Raw genomic sequence first — 25,986 nt, forward strand, 5'->3', positions numbered from 1 at the left:
TATATCCGACTACTGATTGTTGTAGACGCTATTTAAATGGTATCTTGAATGAGCTGCACACATCTTGAAGTGTTATACTGCATTTACTCCAAATAGTGTTTTTAATAGGCAAACATTTATAATACAGTGTCAGTTTTACACCGTATGTGGCAAGGAATAGCGTCTAGTCGTTCGGGCAGAATGAAAGCCCGAGGTAAAGTGTACACGTTTGTGTAAACGTAAAAGAAGAGCCCTTGACTCTTGAAATTCGATTCCTTTCCGGACAAAATGGCGTTAATAATTTGTACCTCAATTTTAATTTATTTTAGAGTGTTTTAACATTACATTAGATTGTTAAATAAACAAAGTTATCTAGATAGTATATTTACATATAGTAATATAAGACCATAATGACCCGACATGGACACAAAGATTGGTAGGTACATACTACATGTATTTATAACGGGATATAACGTTTATATTTATAACCTTTATATTTACTGATTTATTTATTTAAAGCAAAAATATGCATTTTACCGCTATTGTGTACTAATTGAATTGAATTGAATTGAATTTAATGGCGTTGAACACAATCATTAAGTTGGATTTAGCGATTGAGGAACATATTAAACAGAACACAATTTTTATGTGACGCCAATCAGTGGTTTTATCATAAAAGCACGACTAGTATCCTCATATCGTTATCAAGCACACTGCATTTAGTAAAGATCTTTTAGAGGCATTTAGTAACTGGATAGAGCAATAAACTACAACACATACTTATGGAAGAACAATTACTGATTTATTTGGGCGACGTTTCGAAGAGTATTCTCTCAACGTTTTCAAGCAAGTACAGTAACAAGTGTGTAGACCACCTTATGCCAGGGCAACCATCAAGACACACAAAAACCCCATCAAAGCTAGATTATTAGTTTGTTCCCGTGACTCAGCTTATTATAACACCTCACAACACTTATCAAGACTGCTGTCCCCATTAGGCAAAGAAGCATTAAAGATTCAAAAGACTTTTGCAACAAATTACAAAACCAACCCAATGATGTACAGATCTTATCTTATGATGTTATTGACTTATTCACCAATATTCCCCGTGAAGATGCCATAACAGTACTCCGACAGAGACTAAACAACTTAGAAACTCCATTAGAAACGAGTTTAACAGTCGAAGACATCATAGAACTAACCAAAGCATGCATCGAATCCACATACTTCGCATGGGGAGATGATTTTTATGAACAGACACATGGTTTACCAATGGGAAGTCCAGTGCTTACCGAGATTTATTTGACAAACTTTGAAGAGGTGGCCCTGTCAAGATCACCTGTCCAGCCGATAGCTTGGTTTCGAAAAGTAGATGATACTTTCGTAATCCTTGACCAAAATGATGATCCAGACACCCTTCTCCAGCATTTAAACAACCAGAATAATAGAATTAAGTTCACTATTGAAAAAGAAAATAACCAGTGCCTACCCTTCTTAGACGTCCTTGTTACTAAAACAGACACATGACTCACCACTAGTGTATACAGAAAACCTACCCATACCGACCAGTATATCCATTATGATTCGAACCACCCACATAGTGTCAAAAAGTCAACCATAACTACCCTAGCCCGTCGAGCCATCAATATATGTGACGACATCTCCCTCCCCAGTGAACTCACCCATATAGAAAGCATACTCTCTAATTTGAACGGATATCCGCCCCAGTTAGTAAAGAATACCATAAAAGAAACAAAAAAGAAAACCGTTGCTGAACAGCCCAAGCCAGATAAACCACCCATACGGATAACCATCCCGTTTCAAGGAACGTTATCGTACCACATCCGAAGGCTACTCGCAACGACAGGCATCCAAGTCATTTTTTCCAAAGGTCGCACGCTTAAAGACCACCTGAAAGCGAATGGTAAACTGCAACCCACCATTCCACTGCCACCTAAAGGATGTGTCTATGAAGTTATGTGCTCGTGTGATATGACATACATTGGTGAAACTCGACAACCCCTACCTAAAAGACTCGCCCAGCATAACTCAAGGTCCCCCACAGCAGAATCAGCAGTTGCCCAGCACCTCCAGTCCAATCCAGGCCACAAAATCCAGTCGTCTAAGACCCTAGCCCTCAACCAACACAACGAAAAGACGCGGAAAATCATGGAAGCAATACACATCAGGAGATCCAAACCAGACCTCAATCGCGACACAGGAATATTCCTCCCAAGAGCCTATGATGAACTAATTCTTAACTAATGTGTACATGCCTAGACTTCCATACGTGCTTAAGTTACTTAGTTCGCGTATCATGTGTATTACTTGTTTATTCTCGTTATCCATTTGTAGAACTAATTTTAATAAGTGTGTGTCTCAAATGGGAACGAGTGTGCAGGACATAATTACTTAGAAGCCTGTGGATAGGACTGTGGTGAGGCTTTCCAATATTACAATTTACCACTTATTTATGGTCATTTATGTAATTATCCTTTGTAAACAGTTAAGTGTCTCTTGTACTTATCCTAGGAATAAATGTATGTGTGAGTCTGTCGGAAGGAAGAATGTTGGACTATCATTAGTTGTGCTATGTTGTGTGCATTTTAATACTAATATTTTGTAATTCACTTAAATATGGCTTAACCATTTAATCCCTATGTAGCTCACTACTCCTCTGATGTTTTCGTAACATGTATGGCTTCCCTTTTGTTTGGTTTAATGGTATGTTTACCCCTATTATCAGTCCTTTATTATTCCCTTGATGTACCCTCACCTAGCCAATCACATCATGTATGGTTTCTCATTTGTCATGATTGGTTGTCCAATTAAAATTATTTACCCCTATAATCCGTCATATGTATATTGCCTTTGATCATGTTGTTTTTTAATCCTTTGATCTTGTTGTTGTCATGCATGGTTTCTGAATTGTTGTTATTGCTTGTCTATATATAATTGCTCTACACACTTGTTACTGTACTTGCTTGAAAACGCTGAGAGAATACTCTTCGAAACGTCGCCCAAATAAATCAGTAATTGTTCTTCCATAAGTATGTGTTATAGTTTATTGCATTTAGTAAACTTGAGGTCAATATATATGACATTCATGGAGAAGATTAATAATAACAGTAACAATAAAAGAGCATTGACATCAAAATAGATAGCTACAAAATGTCGAGACATGATCGACCGTGAAAAGTAGCGGCTAGTGGACTTGCCATCTATGTCAATGGTCAATGACGCTATCCCTTTGACAGCTTGAAAGTAAGTCAAACAAATGGCAGTCAACATTGTCATCTTCTACTGCTCAACGACAATTAAGGTGGACCATAATTTGCGGGAGAAAAGTGTAAGTAAGGGACTCATATAGACCTGGCATTGGTATCATCAAAACTGTTCCCGTAGTAATGGAATTGGGAAATAGCGGATGAAACACTAGGTAACGATCACTTTTAGATTTAAACAATTTTTTATTCATAAACGAATGGGATTGAGCAACAATCTTTAAACCTATATCAGCTTTCCATGGATCACTTAGTCCTCCAGACCACTTTAGTTTTCAAAGCAAACATAGAAAGCACAAAATGCCGAGCTATAAGGTGGAACATGGAGAAGTCCGACTGGAAACTAAATTAAAACTTCATGCAATATTTGGGATCTAGAGGAAATAAATAAATTTACTAGGGTCACAATCAGCGCAGCAGATCAACCAATCCCCGGATAGATAAAAAAAACTAGTAGACACTCGCAAATCACTCCTGCAAAGATACAAACGCAGGCCGAACGAAGACTCCAGATCAGACTATCTTGAAGCCAAGCCTTTCGCGGAATGCCTTATCAGTCAGGCCAAAGAGGAAAAGCTTCTGTAGTTCCCTAAACGATCGAACGAGCATGGAAACAGCATGGAAACAGCATGGAACCAGTTCAGGCATTAAGGGAAAAAGGGTAAGACAAAATATAACTTTCTTAAATATAAAAAATGAAACTGCCCTAAACAATACCCACAGGGCAAACTTGCTAGAACCGATAAATGCGGACAAGTATGGTTCACGCGAATGAGTTATAGGAAAATCATCAGGCCAATGACATGCGGGTAAACGTCAAATGATATAGTAGATAATCACAATCTGAAAGGAACGATTATTGAGACTAGATCCCTCCCGTAGCCCGTACGCAACAACCCTCGACTATCTCAAAATTTACACGGATGGAGCAAAATATTCTACAAAAGGAGCAACAGGCTATGACATATTATGGACCGTATACATTGCCAAAGCAAAGCTGAAATTCTGGAAAAAGGTTAACAGAACATTGTTCTGTGTACACCGCAGAACTGATGGCCATTAAAACTGCAATAGAATGGCTAGCCACGCAGACCCACAAAAAGTCATAATCCTATCTGATTCCCTGAGTAACATCAAATCTACAGATTCGAACTCTTCCAAAAGCAGACAGGACGTAATTCACAAAACACGAAAGCCGGTGGAAGGGGGTGGTCCTTGCATGTGCTTTTAGAATAAACCAGTGATTGATATCTCATAAAAATTATGTTCTGTGTGTTGTGAACGGCGGGGAAACATTGAGAAATAATTAGAATTAGAGGTGGTCGATGATTTTCAAGGGGACTATATAGGGGTTTGTATTCAATTAAATTCCTTAAACAACTGAGTGATAACGCTAAAACATAATATAGGCTATATAATATGGAAAAAATACAACATTTTCTCAACAATGACCGTTTTTATTTCCATGCTTGAATTAATTTTGGGCATGGAATAGTGACACCACTTTGCCACAACACCTGAAATGGCTGGCATAGTGGCGTGGGTCGTGTCCTCAAAAAGACATTTACAGCAGCTTTAATGTCTATATGTTATGATCTATAGTATATAGTATGGTATATTAAAATCCAACATACTGTGTTTCAAATAAAATATTTAAGAAATAATGAAGCAAATGTATAAGGCAAGATTGTGCAGCTACGGGCTTTATAAATCAAAACAAACGAAAATCAAAGTCGCTAGAAGATGTCCAGATAAACAAACTCGAACCATCAAAATATATATATCACAACGGAATTAAAGGTTATCAAAGTTTTTCACATGTTTTGTAAACAATAGGCCACTTTGTTTCAGTAACAACTTTTACTAATCACCGACAAAAAAGTTTTTTGTCAATATCGCTAAAAGTTTTGCGAAAAGACTCCCTTCCAGTAGACCTAATTAATCTTCCTCAAATGTCAGAATAATTGGGTCTGTTGGGTATAATGTTTTGTGGTAACAAATATATTTTCTATGGTAGTTTGGATATATATTGTATGTTTATGTTTTGTTGAGGAAGTATCGATAATAGGTCCACTTGTTTACTATGTTTTCAGATTCTTATGTTCCGGAAAGAGATTCCATGGAAAACGATCCAAAAGTTTTAGAACCTTTTGATTATACCCGTAGACCTCCAGAAAATGACCATTATCAGGGAGCAGGAATTAGACCAGTGCCAGTTCTTAAACATGATTATAGCTTACCATTTTCTCAAACCCCACAAGGTATATGGGTCTAGATATAAATGTAGTCTTGATAAAAATAAAAATAATAATATAGGTAAATATTCCCGGATTGGGGAGCCACAGTGGTTTAATGAGGTCCCGCGTTTGATTTCAGTGTTGGCCAAGTAAGATCCTCTGGAATGTTCAACGTGGTTTCTATTGTCAGTGGTACAGGGCGGATGTTCTGGCAATAAAAAGTGTTGATGTGTAATAAAAAGAATCATTAACAATTGGGATTCGACGAAGAGTAGGTGGAAACGCCACCGTCAGGGCAAATAGTTCACTGCATGGTTATGTTTGTTTAGATTAGCCCGGATGTACAGAAATATAGGACGTTAAACCCCATTTCATTTGGTCATTTTTGTTGTCAATATATTAATAATTTCTCTTTCATCGACAATGTTACGTATACTCGGGGGAAGGTTAACGTCGATGGTGTTTAGCACATGATTGCGTCGACATTAATCGTTGTAGAATGTCCATAGTCTCCCTTACAGTATCTCGAAGAGTGTAATGTTTGTAGTAACAAATATATTTTCTATGGTAGTTTGGATATATATTTTATGTTTATGTTTTGTCGAGGAAGTATCGATAATAGGTCCACTTGTTTACTATGTTTTCAGCTTCTAATGTTCCGGAAAGAGGTTCCATGGAAAACAACCCAGCAATTTCAAATCCTTTTGACTATATCCGTAGGCCTCCAGAAGATGGCCATTATCAAGGAGGTGCAATTAGACCAGTGCCAGTTCTTGAACCTGGTTATAGCTTTCCATTTTCTCAAAGCCCAGAAGGTATTTGAACTCTTTAAAGATTTTTGAAACAAGAAATTTACTTCAAGTACATGGATTTTAATAAAACGAAGAAGGCGACTCAAATTATCACTGTCAGTTGCGCATACTCATTTCACCTGGTCGATTCCTTGATTAGGTTTTGATGATACTCGAAATACGGCATAGGCCTTTACCTTAAGTTTAACACCCATATCATCTTATCTATGCATATTTAATTACCCCACTGGAATTTCTTCCTCATGCATAAACATCAACTAAATTTGAAGTACTTAGTAATGGCCGATGGGCAAACAACAAAATAATAATTTAAAAACCGTGTAGAATGGACCAAACGACTGCTGTTCAGTTGGGACTGTTCACGTATTTTACCGAACATAAATGATTAGAAATTAGGATAAAAAATTTAAAAATTGAATATAAATCACTTTATGCAAAACCCAACCATCAGCGCCATGGCAAGAATGCACTTTTCAACCGTCGCCGATATTCAGGGATGGAACCTCGAGATCTGGAATGTGTTACCGAAGGGTCATCGAATGGTCGCTGAACATTCACCGACGTCTCCTGAGGCTCATCAGTTTCCGTCGGTAGTGCATCCCAGAGGCAAAAAAAGCCTAGTGGGACCTAGGCAGAACATACAGTAGTATGGGAGGGTTTATAAGGACGCACGTGCTGCGCATGCGCACACGCATGCATGTACGTGAATGCGCGTGCACGTGACCTTGCACGTGCGTGACCTTGCACTGAGTGACCCCCTGCACGTGCGTGACCCCGTGACCTAGAAAAGAGAGGGGGCGCGCGGGAGAGAGAGAAGAAGGGGGAGAAGGGGTAAGGGGCAGAGGAAGGGGAAACAACTCTTTTTACATTGCATAAGTTGGCCCTGAAAAGGGCCGTTGTTCTCTCAATGAGAGGGTTCCTCAACAGGAACACTTCGGCTTTTCTGCCGAATACCTTGGTCGCTTCTGGCATTTGAGATGATGTTTCGACCTCCTATGATAGGTGTTGGAAACATCTACTCCACACCAGAAACAGACAAGGTAATCGGCACCCGGCTGATTACCCCTAAACATAGGGTAATATCCCCCACAAGTCTTGCAAAAGCGACAATCGTTTGGATCCATTTTGCTTGTGACATCTCTGGCTTTGACACTCCTATTTATGGCTCGGGAGGGGACGAGTCTAATGTAGGCTGGTTGGAGAAGGTGACAAATCCAGCTTTGTGGGAAGAAATTCCTACCCAAAAGATTTCTTCATTTTCTGAAACAACTATGTCCCTAGTGTTCCAGAAAAATTTTCCCCGCCGACCGGAGTTGAGCAAATTTTTTTACAGCATTTTGAAATTTTGACCCCCTGGGTCAACATAATGAAACTGAAAACCATTTATAACTTCAAAAATATCAATTTTACAGCCTAGAAATGTATTATCAACATATAGGAAAGTGATACCAAGGATTCCAGAAATGATGTAAAAAGTAATGTACGACGTCACCGTGACGTCAAAATACAAAATGGCGGAACTGTGACGTCACTGTGATGTCAAAATTCAAAATGGCGGAGACGTGTTGTGAATAAAGAGTTATTGTGTCCCAAACTTTCCACCGTACATTTGATCGGACAGACTGGCGGGTGAAAAGAAAGGTGGGGATCAAAAACATTATTATATGTCAAAGGGTATTCTCTTTATATAGTACCAAGACTGAATATACGCTAGAGAAGATAGGCAGTTTATACACCAACCAAGATAACTTAGTAGATAAACAAAAGGCTTTAGGCCTATATTGAGGCCTTTCCCATAACAAACAAACATGCAGGGCCTACACCATACATAAACCGGCTGGTTATGTGTCATAGCACAGACCTGTCACCTTCTGCATGCACATTGTCATGTATTGGGCACTGCATTCAATTATTTATCAGCCATGCATAGACCACGTTCTACTTTTCTAGGCCTAAGCCAGGACCCAAGCAGTCTATTGATTCTCACTATAAATAAATAGGGTCTTAAAAAATACTTATTTTGCATTTTCCAAGGCCAGTTGTACTAACTTCCTCCCCCGATTTGTCGAAAACATAATGTAATTTATGTATATTCAAAGAAAACTAAACATATTCTAATAATAAATTGAAACAACGGGGGCTGCCATCTTTGTTTCAAGCAATCTGATTGGACAATTGAGTTACTAGGTTTTACTGTGGCATACTAGGGAAATGAAGGAAGTTGCTAGGTTGTGCCATGGGTGTAACTGCTTACAAAATGAAAAGATTGGAATATCTAGTACAACAACAGGAAGCACACACATTAGTAACTACAAATTTGATAAAAATAAAAAAAAAGTGAGTTACTAGGTTTTGCCTAGTGGACACATTTGCGCGCACGTTTAAGAACCCTGACAGTTTGAATTAAATATAAGAGTAGGCCTGTGGGCGGCTGTCCGGGAAATTTTTTCTTCATAGAACACTGTATGGCGTTTGAATTTCGATAGGGTCCCCCCTGCCCCCCGACTAGTTTTTTGTTTGTTTTAATCTTAATCTGTGCCTGTATATAGGCATATTGATTCGTATTATGTTTGTTTCTGAATGTTGAAATTTAAATAAAATAAAATTAAATTATATAACATAAGTTAAAACAATATTTCAATATATAATCTTGTTATGATATATAACCAATAATGGATACAGTTTTGATAAAATAATAAAATACGGATTCGTTGATCAAGAAGGACAATACAATATATAAAAGAATTAACAATAGTGAAATATAATATAATTTAGTTTAAATAAATAATAGTTTCGTTCAAGATACCCGGACACGAACTTTTACACAAGAGGGACATTTCTCGGAAATTGCAAGCCTGTTTAACTAGATATACAGTATTTACTTTAGTGAAATATAATAAAATTCAAATTTAAATAACAGTTACGTGAATCTGTCCTATACATATCAAACCTGTCCTGACATAAAATATTACACAATGAAACAGAACACCAAGTATATTATCTGGAATATGTTAAAGGGCCAATCCCAATAATATGTAGGAGAATAAAACTGCTTAATTTTGTGTTAAAATCCCTTAAAATCCTCCACCAAAGGGCCGAGCAACTAACTCAATATTTGTGATACGTTTTCAGACAATTTAACCTGTCAGTCTTCATCTGGAAATGGAGACCGGTGTCCCAAACTCTATTATGTGGCTTATGGATAAACCAGACCTTTACTTTATAAAAATACTGTGTAGGTGAAATTTACCTTCGGTTATCAAGTACAGCACATAGGTCATTCATTGTATAGACCTCAGGTCACCCAACGAAAAAATGACCAGAAATCTTAAAAGGGTTACGTGTCCGGATAAGCATTTGTGAAGTTCACGTCCAAACGACTAAATATTGTGAGCTGAATGTTTGAGACAAGGTAAACACACCATTCCTCTATATTTTGGAGCTTAAATTTCAATCGTACTCAGACTTTTATTTTTGAGACGATCTGTTCAAATCGGAAAAGTCCCTTTAATATTTAAAGTAACATTTACTGATCTAAATATTTTCAAAAGCGAAATTCTATTATGACTTTCTGAATTATTAATCCATGTATACTTGGATCATTCACAATCTATGGCCCTCCATCTTGCACCCAACCAACCAAACATATATAAAGATAATAATAATCCATTTCGACAACCTGAATCACTTCCTACTACACTAATTTATAGAAATCTTGGTTCCAATATAATTTGAGTAAATGATGTTTAAAGTTATCAAGACGATAAAGTCGGTATTTAGATCACTTGGCTTGACCATAATCAACGCTCGATGTCATCGCTAGCCTGCGATATTTACTGGATTAGAACCCGGTCTGCTGCTTCTGATTAATTCAAGTTGACTGAAATTTCAGCAAATTTCCTTTACATTATCTAGTTCTTAACTATTATAGTAAGAACTAACAGCACTTTATCTAATAAATGTGCATATATTAATGCATCTATAGTAAAAGTGCCATTTAAAATTGTAATCCTGTTTATATATATATATATGATAAGGAAAGCTGTCTAGTCGTTCGGATGGGACGAAAAACCGAGGTCCCGTGTACACATTGGCGTGCACGTAAAAGATCCCTTGGCAGTTGGAATTCGATATAAGAGTAGGCCGTAGTGCCGCTGTCCGGGCTAAATTTCCCTCATAGCACACTGTATGGCGTATGCCCGTCTTCATTAGCCCAGGTTAGGAGCAGAACAGTAAGACGTTAAACCCCATTTCATTTCATTTCATTTTATATATATATATATCTAACATATTCTTATTTTTCAACATTTAAGTCTTCATTATCCTAGCATCGTTAGTTGTTAATCGAGACCCAGTCTTGCTACCCCATTTTTGAATTATATCATTAAATGGCAATCGTATTTTAATCCATTTGTTCATCTGCGCCACCCGGTGAGCTAGAGAGTTGATTATAGGCTTTTCATGTAAATAAATGTCTGAATAGTAATTATATAACATTTAAAGCCAAAATGAAAACCTATAATGGGGAGAATTAGGTCTTACGTAATTGTAACGCGTGACTTATTAATATACCATCGGTTATCTAAACACTTATGTATTTCATATTTCATGGAAGCTAGGCGTGTCAAGCTTTCTCCGTACCGCCAGGCTTTTTATTCAAAGTGGTTGGAAATATTGCAAGTGTTACCTTTATTATATCTTCAAGTCAAGTTTTTGGGTAAGTATATTGCTTTGTGCTGGAATACACGGTATTATTTTAGGCCCGTGGCCCTACTTTGGATACAATCATCTTTAATTTTAAGAAATTGAATTCTTTATTTATTTATTGAAATACACTGTACATTTATATATACGTAACTACAATATAAGCAGTATTACACACTAAAAGGACACACACTAAACAGTAATTATCACGCCGCACTACCCCCCCCCCCCCACACACACACACACCAACCACCCCTTATTAATCACAGAGAATAGGCAAAAACAAAAACAAAAATCTCACTTCGTTATACCCAACAAAATATCTGTTTTCCTTATTATTATTTTGTTGTCCTCTATACGAAAGTATACGTTATTATAGAGACAAATACCCAAAACGTACTGTTAGTTGAAAGTCTACCCAACAAAATATCTGTTTTCCTTATTATTATTTTGTTGTCCTCTATACGAAAGTATACGTTATTATAGAGACAAATACCCAAAACGTACTGTTAGTTGAAAGTCTACAGTGTAGGTCCTAATTGGAACCTACGGTTTAAACTTTTTCAAGTAATTGAATTCTCACTTTATTAGAATTTACGACAATGCTCTAGATTTGTGGACCTCATTGATAGAATTCTTTGTTGTAATTTGCCGGGACTGTACTTGGTGGGTACTCGGACATTGATTTGTTCAAGCAAGCGTTGTTGCGAATTCTCCCGTATATACAAGGTATCAATGTTCAAACACTCTTATATTGCAATAACTGATGAGGGTTGGTTATCCTGAAAATGTTGCTTTTTCCCTAGTTTGACTTGGGTTAGTTTACTCTCTTTTACTTGATAGAGGAATTCCTTGAACTGAACACATACGTGATATACATTGCTTAAGGGGGAGGGTGGGGGGTGAGAAATGAAATTGGGTTTATTTAACGTACTGCTCCGCTCCGACTGGGCTAATGAAAACGGACATACGCCATATAATTTGCCATCGTCTCGTATATAAATGTGTCTTTCTAGATCCGCAACGTTTGGCCATGGTTATACGTGATAACTAAGGGAGAGGGGTTTTACATAGCCTAAGCCTATTCCCCAATCCCATTCAGACAACCTGAATAAAAATATTGTTTAAAAAAAACAATTTTTTTTTTAAACCCAAACGACTCAATTTGTATAACTCTTCAATTTAAAAGATTACGTTTGGTATGGAATTGTTATGTTTTCCAGCTCACCCAACGAAAGCTTTGACCCAAAATCTTAAAAATGTTACGTAAACCGGTTACGTAAACCGACTCAATATTATGAGTTGAAATTTTCAGACAAGCTTAACACAATCTGATTAAAAAACAGATCCTATTTCTTTTGAGTTTTTTATAGTTCAAAATTTCGTTTTAATTGTCTTTACTATACTAGAATCTGGAAGAGTTGTTTTTATGTGACCCGCGTTCGGGTTGATATGAGGGATTATAGGCTGGTTGGAGAAGGTGACAAATCCAGCTTTGTGGGAAGAAATTCCTACCCAAATGATTTCTTCATTTTCTGAAACAACTATGTCCCTAGTGTTCCAGAAAAATTTTCCCCGTCGATCGGAGTTGAGCAAATTTTTTTTACAGCATTTTGAAATTTTGACCCCCTGGGTCAACATAATGAAACTGAAAACCATTTATAACTTCAAAAATATCAATTTTACAGCCTAGAAATGTATTATCAACATATAGGAAAGTGATACCAAGGATTCGAGAAATGATGTAAAAAGTAATGTACGACGTCACCGTGACGTCAGAATACAAAATGGCGGAACTGTGACGTCACTGTGATGTCAAAATTCAAAATGGCGGAGACGTGTTGTGAATAAAGCAACAACAGTGACGTCATAGTTCCGCCATTTTGTGGGATGTCGCGGATGTGGACGTGGTTTCGTCTTGCATGTTGACTGAGGTGGGCGTCTCTCACTCCTATTTATACGTTTTGGAGACTGGTCCTGTCGATCCACGAATTAAAACTCGCCGGATAACCCAACCATTACACCAACACTTTGTCTTTTTTTCTTTCGAGTACTCTTTCGATGGGGAAGATCTCGTCGTCGTTGACTTGAACCGCTTGCAATTCTTCGGCATAGAAGGTGCCTTGTATGGGTTCGCCTCTTTCGTCCAACAGCTTTTTGAGGGGGCGTGGAGGTGTTGTCAACATCCATTCGTGTTCGGGACGAACGTCTTGGGGTGCCATACCGATGGTCCGATGTCGTCCGGCGTTGTAAGCCCGAACCAATTCGTCTAGCACGTCAATGTACCGTTGTGTTTGTCGATGAGTAAAGTATCGCCACATGCGCTCTTTCAGTGTCCGCTGAAATCGTTTCACCACACTGGCCTTGATTTTTTTTCTTTTTCAGGTAAGCTTGCATTTTTCGATTGAGGAATTTGGTGCCTTTGTCGGTTTGAAGTCGCTGGGGTTGTCGACTTTGAAAGATGCGACGAAAGGCGTCCACCAAACTATCTCCCGTCTTGTTTTTGAGGGGCAACACCCAAGCGTACTTGGGAAACACGTCGATGACACACAGCAAATACTTGTATTCCTCATTCTGTTTGGCCAAGGCCGACATATCGCTCAAATCGGCTTGCCACTGATGATCAGTGGTTTGTGCAAGGTGTACCGCCTTTGTTGATTCAACCATGTTTTGACTTTGTCCAAGGGCACACCGGTAGCTTTGTGGAGACCCAGGGCTCCACCAAAAGCGGCCGGGTGTTTCGGGTCGTAATAGACTTTCTTCAGCTTTCGTTCCATGTTTCTGCCGGTTTCCATGTGATCAGGCTATTTATAGTTTTTGCAAGGGGAGCCATTGGGCTCGCTTGGTAGGTGTAGATCTGACTCGCCCAGTAGGTGTACTCGTAGTAGGGGTATCGGTACTTAAGATTTTCTTCTTTCTCGGGCGTCGCGGCGGAACGGGAGTCCGTGCGGGTGGCGTGGACAACACGTTCCATCGTTCTTGATTGCCGATGGCTTCGCGCGGTACGTTCGTGACTTTCAAACTTTGCATCACGCCAAACCATCCCAGTGGAGCCTGAGTATTCTTTCGCCGACTTACCAAATCGTTCACGATGTCGATGGCATTGGTGCCGGGTACGGGTACGCCATTCCGAACCAATTCCAAGTTCTCGTTCCACGACCAAGGTGTTTTCTCCTTCAGGTGTTTCAACAAAAGGCGAGCTCGATGTTGAAAGACCCGGGGCACCGACTCCAGGATGGGTGCCTCCGAGACCACGGTTGCTTCTTCTTCTTTTTGTTCGGGTATGTTCTCGTCTGACAAGGGAATGACCTGCTTTCTTTTCCTTTGCATCGTTTGAAAACGTTGTAACAACTGCCCGTATCGTTGCATTTTATTTTTGTCGGTCAGTGTGGGATCGTTTAACACGTGTTGCATGTCTTGGTAAACATTTTCGACGACCTGCTCCAGTGGATCTCGATCGTATGCGGGTTCCACTTGTCTGACTTCGATGGGTTTGACGTCGATGGGACCGTCGAAGGGCACCAGTTTCATTTTCTTGGCGAATTTCATCTTTCGGAAAGGACCGGGCCAACCGGTTGAAAAATCCCCCTTTTTGTTGCTTCAGAAGTCGCCGACGGGTCTTCCAAGGTGTTTTAGACGTGCCCAAACGTCGTAACAAGGGGGCGTCCTTTTTCAAACGTTTGACCACGTTCTCGGTCACAGGAACGTTGCCGCGAATCAGGTTTCCAATACACTCACACACACCGTCGACGATGGGTTGAGCCTCGAGCAGAAGTGGACGGTCTTTGGGTGCAGTGTGTCCATGACTGAGCTCGGGGCCGTTCACCTGTTCCCTTTTTATACCTTTTCCCTTATCCCCCAAATAATCTAGATAGCTCGGCGGCCATAGCGTTCGCTCTATCGCGGCTTCTAAGCCAGGGATGTTTACCACCTTGTTGTCCTCCCAATAGTTTAGATACCAAAGGGGCTAAAGCTGGGAGGGCCATAGCGAGCAATGTACCGATGGCACCACCCTGTTGATTGAGAAGTCGCTGTTTGACGGCGGGTGATGTTCGTGGATTAGTCAATTTGCGAAGCAATGCTTGATATTGTTTCAACTCCTCGGGACTCAGACCCCTTCCGCGCTGAACGTTCCGTCGAACGAATTTATTTCTTTTCTTGTTTCTTTCCTCTTGCAGTCTTTCCTTCCATCGCAGCAAGATACGAATCAACACACCCCCGAAGAACCCACGTCCTCCAGGTTTCATGATCAGAGAGAGTTTTTCGGCCGTTGGCATGTTTCTCTCCGTCAGTTGGCTCAACACTTGTCGATTTCGTTCCACCCATTTCTTGTGCTGGGCGTGCAGTGGTTGAATGTTACCATTCAGCAAATGGTTGGCCGCCAACTTGAACCACTGCAACAATCCAATTGTCCATAAGCCATATCGGGAGTCAGATGTTGTAACTTGCGAATAAAGGACTTCAGTCCTTTCATAGAACTCTTCTTTTCTCTTCGGGGTCTACGAATGATCGGCGAGGGAGACCGAGAAGGGGATCTTGTGTGGCGTGGAGGTGTGACCGGTAAGGTGAGACGTGGTGGCGTGGCCGGTAAGGGAGACATGGGGCTGACAGGTGGTGTCAACGAGGGCACGAAGGTCTGGTGCCAGGGTCGGGAACGTCGCTCTGGGAAGGGTCGAAGGCGGGTGTTTCCGCTGCGTATTCTTCGTACGAGCCATCTTGACTAACAGAATCAATTCGAGTGACAGGTCCCCCTTTTATACATTTTGGACGTAGGCGATGGGTGGTTCCTCTTGGGGTAAAATGTTGGATCTCAAACGCAAAGCTTTGGGCGTGTCGGGTTTCAAATCAATGAGTAAGTAACTGCAAGGGGTACTCGTCGCATCGGCGTAAGCTTCCTGCATATACTTGGAGTGGGAGGGGTACATCTGACGGGCCAACACGCCAATTTGTGAGGTGTCTCGGGGATTCTTGAACAAGACCAAGTAATGGGAATTCAGGCTGATGGTACGCTATTGCTTGTCGAACAAGTTTTGCACAATGTAAATGACATTCGTGTCGTGGTGATGACTCTTTTTCGTGAACCACTTTTGCAATATCTACGTGTATTCTCCCATCAAATCGTCCACGACCAAGACTTGTGGACCCTTGACTTGCTCCATCACGTCGTCAATGTCTGTTAAACCTTTGACGTAAGTGTAAGGAAAGCGATCGTAACTCTCTTGCCATTCCCCGTAGGCCCACACGATGCGTTGGGGAGGGATGTCGAACAGGGACGCTTGGAGAAATTTCTGTACAAAGACCGTCTTTCCAACACCCGTTGGACCGCTGACTAACATCTTGCACTGTTTCCCCCCTGCCTTTTTCCCCTGCCTTTTATACCTTCGCGCCCACCACAGAACAACAGACATGGAGTGAAATAAAAACAGAATTTATTTTACAAAAAATACAAACATAGCAAGGCATTCTATACAAAAAACATGGCCTTTAGTACAAAGGAAAAGAAAAAATGTTAGTTATCACGGTGTCTCTTCAGGATTTCTTGTATCAGCCAGGGTACGTTTCACAGGACGCGAGGAATCCAATACAGATGTCCCAAAAGCTTCTGCATCGTATCGTGTGGATGCCAGTCTTCCATCTCGGCAAACGTGACGACGACGGGTACCCATTCGCTCATATCGAAATAGGGGGGATACGACAAGACTTCGGTCATATCTCTCGGACCCGCATATTGGATGATGGCTTGGGAAAAACTTTCTGCTTCCTTCTCCGCCAACAAAAGAACGGCCGGCTTCGGGGTTTCACTGGTTTCACTGGTAGTCGGGGAAATAACTGGTGGACTGGAAAGCTTCGTCGGCTGTTTTCTTTTTCTCTTTGTAGCGCCTGTAGAGTTCGAACGCTTCTCCACACCAGTACCAGTATCGCTGACTGCGGGTGTTGTCTCTGGGCACATCGATGTTGTTGTCGAACATGCGACTGGCAACGGCTTCAAAGTTGTTTTCTGTTTGGATTTCTTCTTGGCACTCGAGCAGGCCGTGTCCGAGCTGTCCACAGTTGAGGCACTTGTGATTGTCGTCGGTGGGTCTCTTGACTCCGTAACACTTTCTTTTGACAGTGTCTTTTCTTTCTTCGTCACTCTTCGCTTTTTGGGCTTCGGCTCGTTTTCCACACTGGGGTGCCCAGTGTCCTGGTTCTCCACAGAGGTAACAACTTCCATAGGAGCCATGGTAGGACGCTTGGAGAAATTTCTGTACAAAGACCGTCTTTCCAACACCCGTTGGACCGCTGACTAACATCTTGCACTGTTTCCCCCCTGCCTTTTTCCCCTGCCTTTTATACCTTCGCGCCCACCACAGAACAACAGACATGGAGTGAAATAAAAACAGAATTTATTTTACAAAAAATACAAACATAGCAAGGCATTCTATACAAAAAAACATGGCCTATAGTACAAAGGAAAAGAAAAAATGTTAGTTATCACGGTGTCTCTTCAGGATTTCTTGTCTCAGCCAGGGTACGTTTCACAGGACGCGAGGAATCCAATACAGATGTCTCAAAAGCTTCTGCATCGTATCGTGTGGATGCCAGTCTTCCATCTCGGCAAACGTGACGACGACGGGTACCCATTCGCTCATATCGAAACAGGGGGGATACGACAAGACTTCGGTCATATCTCTCGGACCCGCATATTGGATGATGGCTTGGGAAAAACTTTCTGCTTCCTTCTCCGCCAACAAAAGAACGGCCGGCTTCGGGGTTTCACTGGTTTCACTGGTAGTTGGGGAAATAACTGGTGGACTGGAAAGCTTCGTCGGCTGTTTTCTTTTTCTCTTTGTAGCGCCTGAAGAGTTCGAACGCTTCTCCACACCAGTACCAGTATCGCTGACTGCGGGTGTTGTCTCTGGGCACATCGATGTTGTTGTCGAACATGCGACTGGCAACGGCTTCAAAGTTGTTTTCTGTTTGGATTTCTTCTTGGCACTCGAGCAGGCCGTGTCCGAGCTGTCCACAGTTGAGGCACTTGTGATTGTCGTCGGTGGGTCTCTTGACTCCGTAACACTTTCTTTTGACAGTGTCTTTTCTTTCTTCGTCACTCTTCGCTTTTTGGGCTTCGGCTCGTTTTCCACACTGGGGTGCCCAGTGTCCTGGTTCTCCACAGAGGTAACAACTTCCATAGGAGCCATAAGCTGGTCTGTCTTGTCTTGGTTTTCGTTGCTGTTGTTGGGAACGAGCAGGGCAGTCTCTATATCAGTGTCCGACATTGTTACAAGAGAAACAAGCTTGACTAGCCATCGAGAGCAGAATGAAATTTTATTCTGACACTTCGCTTCTTATAGTCTTGGCCGTGACGTCACTCTCTTTTGATTGGTTCTTTCTTTTCCTTCGTTTCTATTGGTTCGTGTCTAGTCTATGATTTCCAGGCTTTCCACGTACTTTTGCACTTCTTCCCAATCGATGACGGCTTCACTCACGTGACAGGCCTCCAACAACGTCACCAGGTCGGCTCGATTACCGTGAACACGGTGAAAATCTGCATGCGCGCGTTGTTAGGATGACTCATCTTGGCTTGACTGATCCGCGCTTCTCTGATTCCTAGATGTCTGCCAATACATTCCCAACCTTCTCCCAGCTTGCCGGACATGACGTTGATATCCATTTGATCCAGGGACCATCGTTTCTTTTTCTTCGGTAACTCGTCTATCCACCGTCGTATGGGATTCTCTTCGTCTTTGGGTTCGAGGAACTCGTCTTTGCGTTTGATCAACCCCGTGTTAAATCCCGGAACCACACGCCAAAACTTTTTCAAGGCTTCGTCGACGTCTTCTCGCCATCGTTGTTCATCCTCTCACTTCTTGACTCGGTCCCGTTGATCGTCCATCATACTGCCTAGCACGCTATCGATGTCTTCTGGTTTCGGCTCGTCCACCCAGAGGTAGTGATTGTAATCGTCGACGGGATGTGCGGGTACGCCCGTTATGGAACACACGCCCAATCCCAGACACGAATGGTATCTCTGACTGGGATGCTCGTACTTGCAGCCGATACACTCCTCGCGTTGCTTTTCCTCTATGATGGGTAAGTAACATTTGCAGACCCGAAAGTTGAGCCATCGTCGTCTTAGTTTCTCGATCAAATCTGTATTTTCCGCCGGTTCGTCATCTTCTCTGTTTGGTCCTGAGACACGAAAGTCAGTATCCATAGGGGTAAGTGTTAATCGGTTGGCCATCGTCGTTAAATTGAACAAAACGTTTGTCGTACACGATTTTATATCTTTTGTTCTCGGGGCGTGTCCAGAGACGTCGGTCACGTGATCTGGAAATCTTGAACGGATTGGCGATGACAAGCGGTTCGTTTTGATTGACGTGCCGTACATTCTCTTTCGTGATGTTGTAATTGAGTTGTTGGGAGGCACGATAATTCAGGGCGAATCCCCGGACTTTGCAGACAGTTTTTCCATCACTTTGCCTGTACGCGTAATTCTTTGGCCCTCCGCTAACAAATTCCTTAATGGTAACATTCTCGGGCAACTCGTTCTTCCATTGACCCAAACTTGAACCTTCCGGGGGATTCCATGAGGTGGAGTGGTATTGGTAAATGACGCTGTCCGTGTCAAAATAACAAACACGTTCCCCCAGCTTTTCCAAGACGGAATAGAGTTTCAAGCGGGCCTGGGCGGTGACAAAGGCGGCGATAACCAAGTTGGTGATGGGACAGGGTGCGACGTGGTCTTCTTTCTTCAGTGTTTCTACCAATACCATATTGTCGTTGACTAACTGGACATCTTGCACGGTCTGGGTCACGCCCAACATTTTCTCAAAATAGTCGCTGGGCTCCGTGATATATTCTGTCTTGGGAAAGTTGTCTCTCTGTCCGAATTTTCCCCACGCTGTGTTCAATTGAAGTTTACTAAACGCCCGCATACCTTTGTTGGGTTTTATGGACGCGGGATCCAGGCGAATACCTTCGGTGTCGTACACGTCGTTCACGAAGCGGGTCTTATCTTCTTCGGTGTGACAGGTGTCGGGATAACCGCTACTTTCCATCTTCTTCTTCAGGTAGTGATTGATGTAACCGGTAAATACACCTCCTGTTTTGGCCTCGGGATCGTAGGTGCTGAATTGTTTCCAGTGCCAGACTTCGTACACTTTCAATACGCGGTATCCCAGAGCCACCGCTTTCTTCAGTTCCAGGGTGACAAACGTACCCACCCAGACTCGCTGTTCATCGGTGTGATCACAAGATTGGTATTCGGCAATCTCTCCTTGTTGCATATGTTCGTCGACGCCGCTTCGACACAGGGCAAACACCAATTTCTGTTTGCGTCGAAAAGGGAGCACCGGGTGGTACAGGCCACGAGGCGGTAAAACGGAACACTAGATCAACCCTTCGTACTGCTGCCACTGGTCTTGATCGGGCTGTGTGACGATCGTGGGTTCCTTGATGGGAAACGTACCGTACTTTCAAATGTAGGGGTAGAGAGACACCACGTCGATGTAGCGCATGTCTTCGGCCGACTCGTTGACCATCAGTTGAATGGCATTGGTTCTCCCGCCGAAGCAAGCATTGCGGGGCATAAGAGGTTCGGGGACTGGCCATTGCTGATCTTCCAATCCGCTCAGAAATTCGTTCATCTCGGGATCTTGGCGTCGTTCTTCCTCCATCTCACACTCCCACATGACACGGATGGTCTGCATACCGTACTGCTCCTGGAGTTGACGGTGACGTTCTTGGGTCTTCTGGTACAAGTCTCTCATACTACGAGAGGGATCGTAGGGATGTTTATGTTGAACGTCTTGGACGGGGCCCGGAAAACATTTGGGACAACCGTGAAAGGCACACCCGTGAAATTCGTACACTGTACCGGTGGTCGTGTCCATACCATCTAAACTGTAAGGGCCGACTCGGCCAAAATTTCCTGGTGAAAATCAAAGACATCGTGACTGTGCTGTTCGTACCACTCGTGAAACTTCTCTCGTTCCGATACACTCATACCATCTGGATCGTAATCGGTGTCGGGGGGGATAGGCGCCCACGTAATCTTTATTCTCCGGTCTGTTGAAGTGGTGAGGGAAATAACCTTTCTTGAGTTCTTGCAGGCCGAAGGTCTTGGGCATGTCCCGTAAAGGCATGGGTAGAAAGTTGAGGGAATCGATGAATTTTACCGTGCCGACAGTGATCATCATCGCTTTACCCCCGTTCATAATCACTTCGGGTTGCGCCAGGAAATGTTTGTGCAGCGTCTGTAAAATCAGCAGTCCGTCGTAACCTTTGAAATTGTGCGCCACGGCAATCACGGGACTCGATCCGTGACTGTCATTTTTCCGACCATCTACCACCGTACCGTGAGCAGCGAGTTGCAAAAACCATTTTCCCACATCGTCCAGCGTGTCTTGACCTTTAAAAACAATATTGGTTCGCAGTGCTCGCAGGGTTCTTGGTTGTCGATACAAAAGTGACAGCACACTTGCAGAACACATAGGCTGGGAATGTGCTCCCCGGAATCTTGCTGGCATTCAAAGTCAAAGAAGACAAAGCGGGTCAACGTTGTTTTCTGCTGTTTGTCGATTTGTGTCTTCCTGTCTCCGTTCATGTCGATGGGTGATTTTAGCGGTTGAATGTAACAAAATTGGAGCACTCGTATTCTCCGCATCGATGTTCTTCCAAATTTCGCTTGGCTTTGATGACGTCCACTCCTTTTGACACTTTTCGCATTTCTTCCACCGGTGACATATACTACAGTTGGCTCTGGAACGGGTAGCAAGATGGTTGTCGAAACACTGCCGGCTCATAAACACACGATGACATCGGTAACAAGTCTTTGTATTGGGATCGGGTGGACAGGGTGGACCCACTTTCTTACAACCTTGACACATGACGTGACACGAATGTTTCTCGGCACTATGGTATCCCACCTGACAGGTCTCGCAGAAATACGACCTTTCCACAAAGGCGGGCATGGAGGTAATGACGTCATAATGTCTGCTGTGTAAATACAGGTTCAGATGTTTTGGTGTTCCGTTGACGTGTTTTGTTCCGCGATAAATCGCTTTACCAAAGATGGCTTGAGAGAAAACGTTGAGTTGGTATCCTTGTTGGCCCAAATACTTGGCATACAGTTCCCACGTTTCCATCCCCATACAAGGTTCCCTGGTTCCACCGACGGCATCGATGAGAGCTTCCGTTTTCTTCGTCTGCCACGATTGGGGTCCTGCCCTCCTCTGTAATCTGTTCCTTTCTCTTTCCCATTCAGGTGTGTTCTGTTTGTTGGCAAAGTGACGGGCGACGACAATGGCTCGCTGAAAACATAATTCGTCGGCATTTTTGATGGTGACGAGACATCTCTTTTTCTTCAAATACTCGTCGAAAATAGCGCAGTGTCTCTTCTTCACGTTTGTTTTACCGCTACCTCTGCCATCCGGAAGTGACACGTGACAGATATTCATGGACATGCGCTGATCCAGTCGAAATTCTTCATTACTCTGTAATACGGCAGCCACTTTCTGTAAAAGGTCTTCGGCTTTTAACAAACGATGCTCACGAAACGGTAACCAAATAGGTGATTTGAGTCCTGGGTGACTGATGGCTATTCTAACGTAGTCACTTTCTCTAGCGTCCAAGGTTTGGCGATTTTCCTCAATAATGGCCTCAAAGGTGTCGTGTAATTGCTGTGGTACATCTACGGCCGGAACGTGGGACCAATCCTCCAGAAAATCTATGTCCACACATAGCGATTCGGTTCTAAACAATCTACTGTATCTTCTGTCGACGGGTCGTAATGAAAAACTCATCTTGCTCGGTTCGGTGATAGCGTGAAAGTGTCAGAACCTATCGCGCCGCTCCCTTTTATCCCCCTTATGCCGTGACGTCATCAAACGTTCGATATCGTACACCCCACGTGATATAACGTTGCACATGCGTTGTATAACGTTGCATCACGTCTATTTTTAGCTTCCAACGTTCAATCTACGATGTATAACGTTATGCTAAGCGCCGTGACGTCGCTCCATGAATGGACTCGTCTGTGACGTCATACCTCTCAAATGGATTCGTCCTGTGACGTCACTCCACGAATGGACTCGTCTGTCAAATGGATTCGTCCTTACGGTAATAAAACGACACAACATTCATCTCTCAGTATCAGAATGGGTGACGGCGCTCCTATCATCCGCCTCGAGGAAAACCCCAGCGTAGATACCCTCTTGTATCTCAGGGGTAATACTCTTGCCGTGATTACCCCTGACGATATCTTTGTCTTACCTGACGAGGTATTAAAAACACCTCCCAGGAAAAGACCTCCTCCCGAATTAGTGGAGACCATCCGACGCAACCGACATAAAGTGCGTCTCACCCTCACGTTCTAGTGAGGACAACGGCCCTTTTCAGGGCCAACTTATGCAATGTAAAAAGAGTTGTTTCCCCTTCCTCTCCCCCTCCCCCCTTCTCCCCCTTCTTCTTCTTCTTCTCCCTTCTTCTCTCTTCTTCTGCTCTCTTCTTTCTTCTGCTCTCTCTCTCTCCCGCGCGCGCCCCTCTCTTTTATAGGTCACGGGGTCACGCACGTGCAGGGGATCAATCAGTGCAAGGTCACGGAGTCATTCAGTGCAAGGTCACGTACGTGCAAGGTCAAGATCACGTGTACCCGCATGCGTGCGCGCATGCGCAGCACGTGCGTCCCTATAAACCCTCCCATACTACTCATACATATATCTTTACATTTTGCAGGTACCGGACTTCCTATTCCATCATGGATTCCGTCAATTCCGGGTTATTCTACTCCACCTCTTTCATCAGAGCCTCATTTAAATAGGTACGTAAATAATGACAAAAATCGTCGATTAAGAAGAGTCGGGATGGTGTATGGCTCGATGGTAGATCGAAAGCCAAAGACGGAGAAGGAGAAACAAAAACCTATACCAGTGGAGAAGCAGAAACAGAAATCAAATGAGGCCACCCCAAATCTTAATGTTTGGAACAATGTACTCATTATTTGTATATTCATTTTGATAATCGTTCTGTTCATAATGTACTTTAACATGTCTCCCAGTGATAATCGAGAATCTAAACTTATTACTGAAGTTTGATTGACCAGTCTGCGTCTGAATATACTTGGACCCCCAAAAAATTAACATAGTAGGCCCTAACTCCTATTTATTTACAATTATTAGGATTAGCTAAGATTCTATCTGTATAAAACCTGTACATATCCCAATATGTTGGTGTGATGTTTTAGTTTAACCCCGTAAAATATGTTGGCATACACTCCCTATCGCGCTACATCGGCTGCTGCGCAGCCTCTCGTGCCTCCGGCGTCACAGATTGTCAACATTTTATATAATTTCAGCAAAACCGCTGCGGAAAAACTGTGGAAAAGTCGCTCATCGAGCTAACAACTTTTTGTTCGCATTTTCTCCCGCGTATGAACGCTTACTTAGGATCGGTCTCATTACATTTCCATTTGACTGACTTTAACCTGGAAGCCTGTCCAACTTCGTGACTTTTCTACGGGTCCTCCGGTTTCCTCCCACTGCTAAAGACCCCTACACGGAAGCGAATTATTGAAATAAAATTGAACCATTATGTTAGTCCCGAGTCCCGAAATGATCTAGTTTGTGTTTCAAAACATTTTAACCATATTTATTGTAATTTAATTATAATTAATTTTCTGTGATAATTGTTGGTTTCGGAATGAATGAATGAAATGTAAATGGCATGTCAGCACCAAGCGAGCTATATTGCGCCAAACATATCTGATGATTTACATGAGACAAACTATATGCAATCGTGCATAAATTAAACAAAGTATCACAGAATATTAAATAATCAATATTTAAAGATGAAAAACAAGGTGATATATAATATTTACAATTAAAATTTTCTATAACAATTTGTCTCTTTTATATCTATGATTTTGCAATATAGACCCGGTTGGGCGAATAATTGATTTGATGACTGGCAACGTTAGTACTGTGATCTAATGTTCTTGAGATACCTACACACAATCAAGATGTGTTGAATAGTCAAAGGGGAATGACAATGTTTACATTCTGGTTGAAGCTATCGCTTCAAGCTGAAAATATGTGTTAAAGTAGCTAAGTCTCTAACTCAATATCATTCAAAGTCCTCGACATTGAAAACACGAATTATTTGTCAATTTAAATCAACATTGTTGTGTGATCTTACCGGGAAAAGATGGGCCTCTAATATCCAATATTTAAGACAAAATAAATATTTTACCATTGATATACGAATCGTGTACCAAAATGCGTTCCAGGCCCATTTTTAACAAGGGACTCGAAGAACGAGGCTAGGCATATTCCAAAAGTCATGTCAAAAGGTGACGGATTCATATCTGGAGTGTATACGCAATAAATACTATGTAGACTAGAATAACCAGACGATAGAGATTGTCATTCGATTGAGACTTTTGGCGTATTTCGCAGAACATAACTGATTTGAAATTAGAGTAAAAACGGAAACGATTGAATATAAATCAGTTGATATACATTCATATCACATTATTATATGCATTGCGACCCATTTGTGTCAATTTCTAGGTCCCAGATATTAGCGATTTAGCTCCTTTAAACACCTTTAACCTATGCAACAACGACATGAAACAACTTTATCCTCCTGTTGAGGCAGTCTCCTAAGGGAGGCTTCATGTGATTGTTTGTGCATGTACGATCCCCAGACCGTTGCCATAGGTGTTATAAATTCGGATATGGGGAGATCTAAAGCCGACTTGAAAGCCGAATCTGCTTAATCATTCCCGTTGATATCCATGTGACTGAGGATCCAAAAAAGGTTAATGTCCTTTCCGATCAACTCATAGGATAGTAGCAGACGATTTTTAGGACAACTATAAACAGAACAGATTATTTTTTGTTTAAATCTAATGAAGAATTTTCTGGAAGTGAAAATTAATGGGGTTTAACGTCTTACTGTTCTGCTCCGAACTGGGCTAAGGAAGACGGG

The 25,986-nt window shown here is 42.1% G+C and overlaps 1 long non-coding RNA gene across 1 annotated transcript in view; it reads left to right on the forward strand.

Moving 5' to 3' along the window:
• Positions 1 to 24,794, forward strand: part of LOC126831887 (uncharacterized) — a 34,098-nt gene extending 9,304 nt beyond the window's left edge. The window contains exons 2-4 of the long non-coding RNA XR_007684409.2: positions 5,357 to 5,524; positions 6,148 to 6,315; positions 23,734 to 24,794. This is a non-coding gene — a long non-coding RNA (uncharacterized LOC126831887). The remainder of the gene's footprint in view (positions 1 to 5,356; positions 5,525 to 6,147; positions 6,316 to 23,733) is intronic.
• The last annotated feature ends 1,192 nt before the right edge of the window (positions 24,795 to 25,986 follow it).

The sequence above is a fragment of the Patella vulgata genome, chromosome 9, assembly GCF_932274485.2.
Source record: "Patella vulgata chromosome 9, xgPatVulg1.2, whole genome shotgun sequence".
Lineage (NCBI taxonomy): Eukaryota > Metazoa > Mollusca > Gastropoda > Patellidae > Patella > Patella vulgata.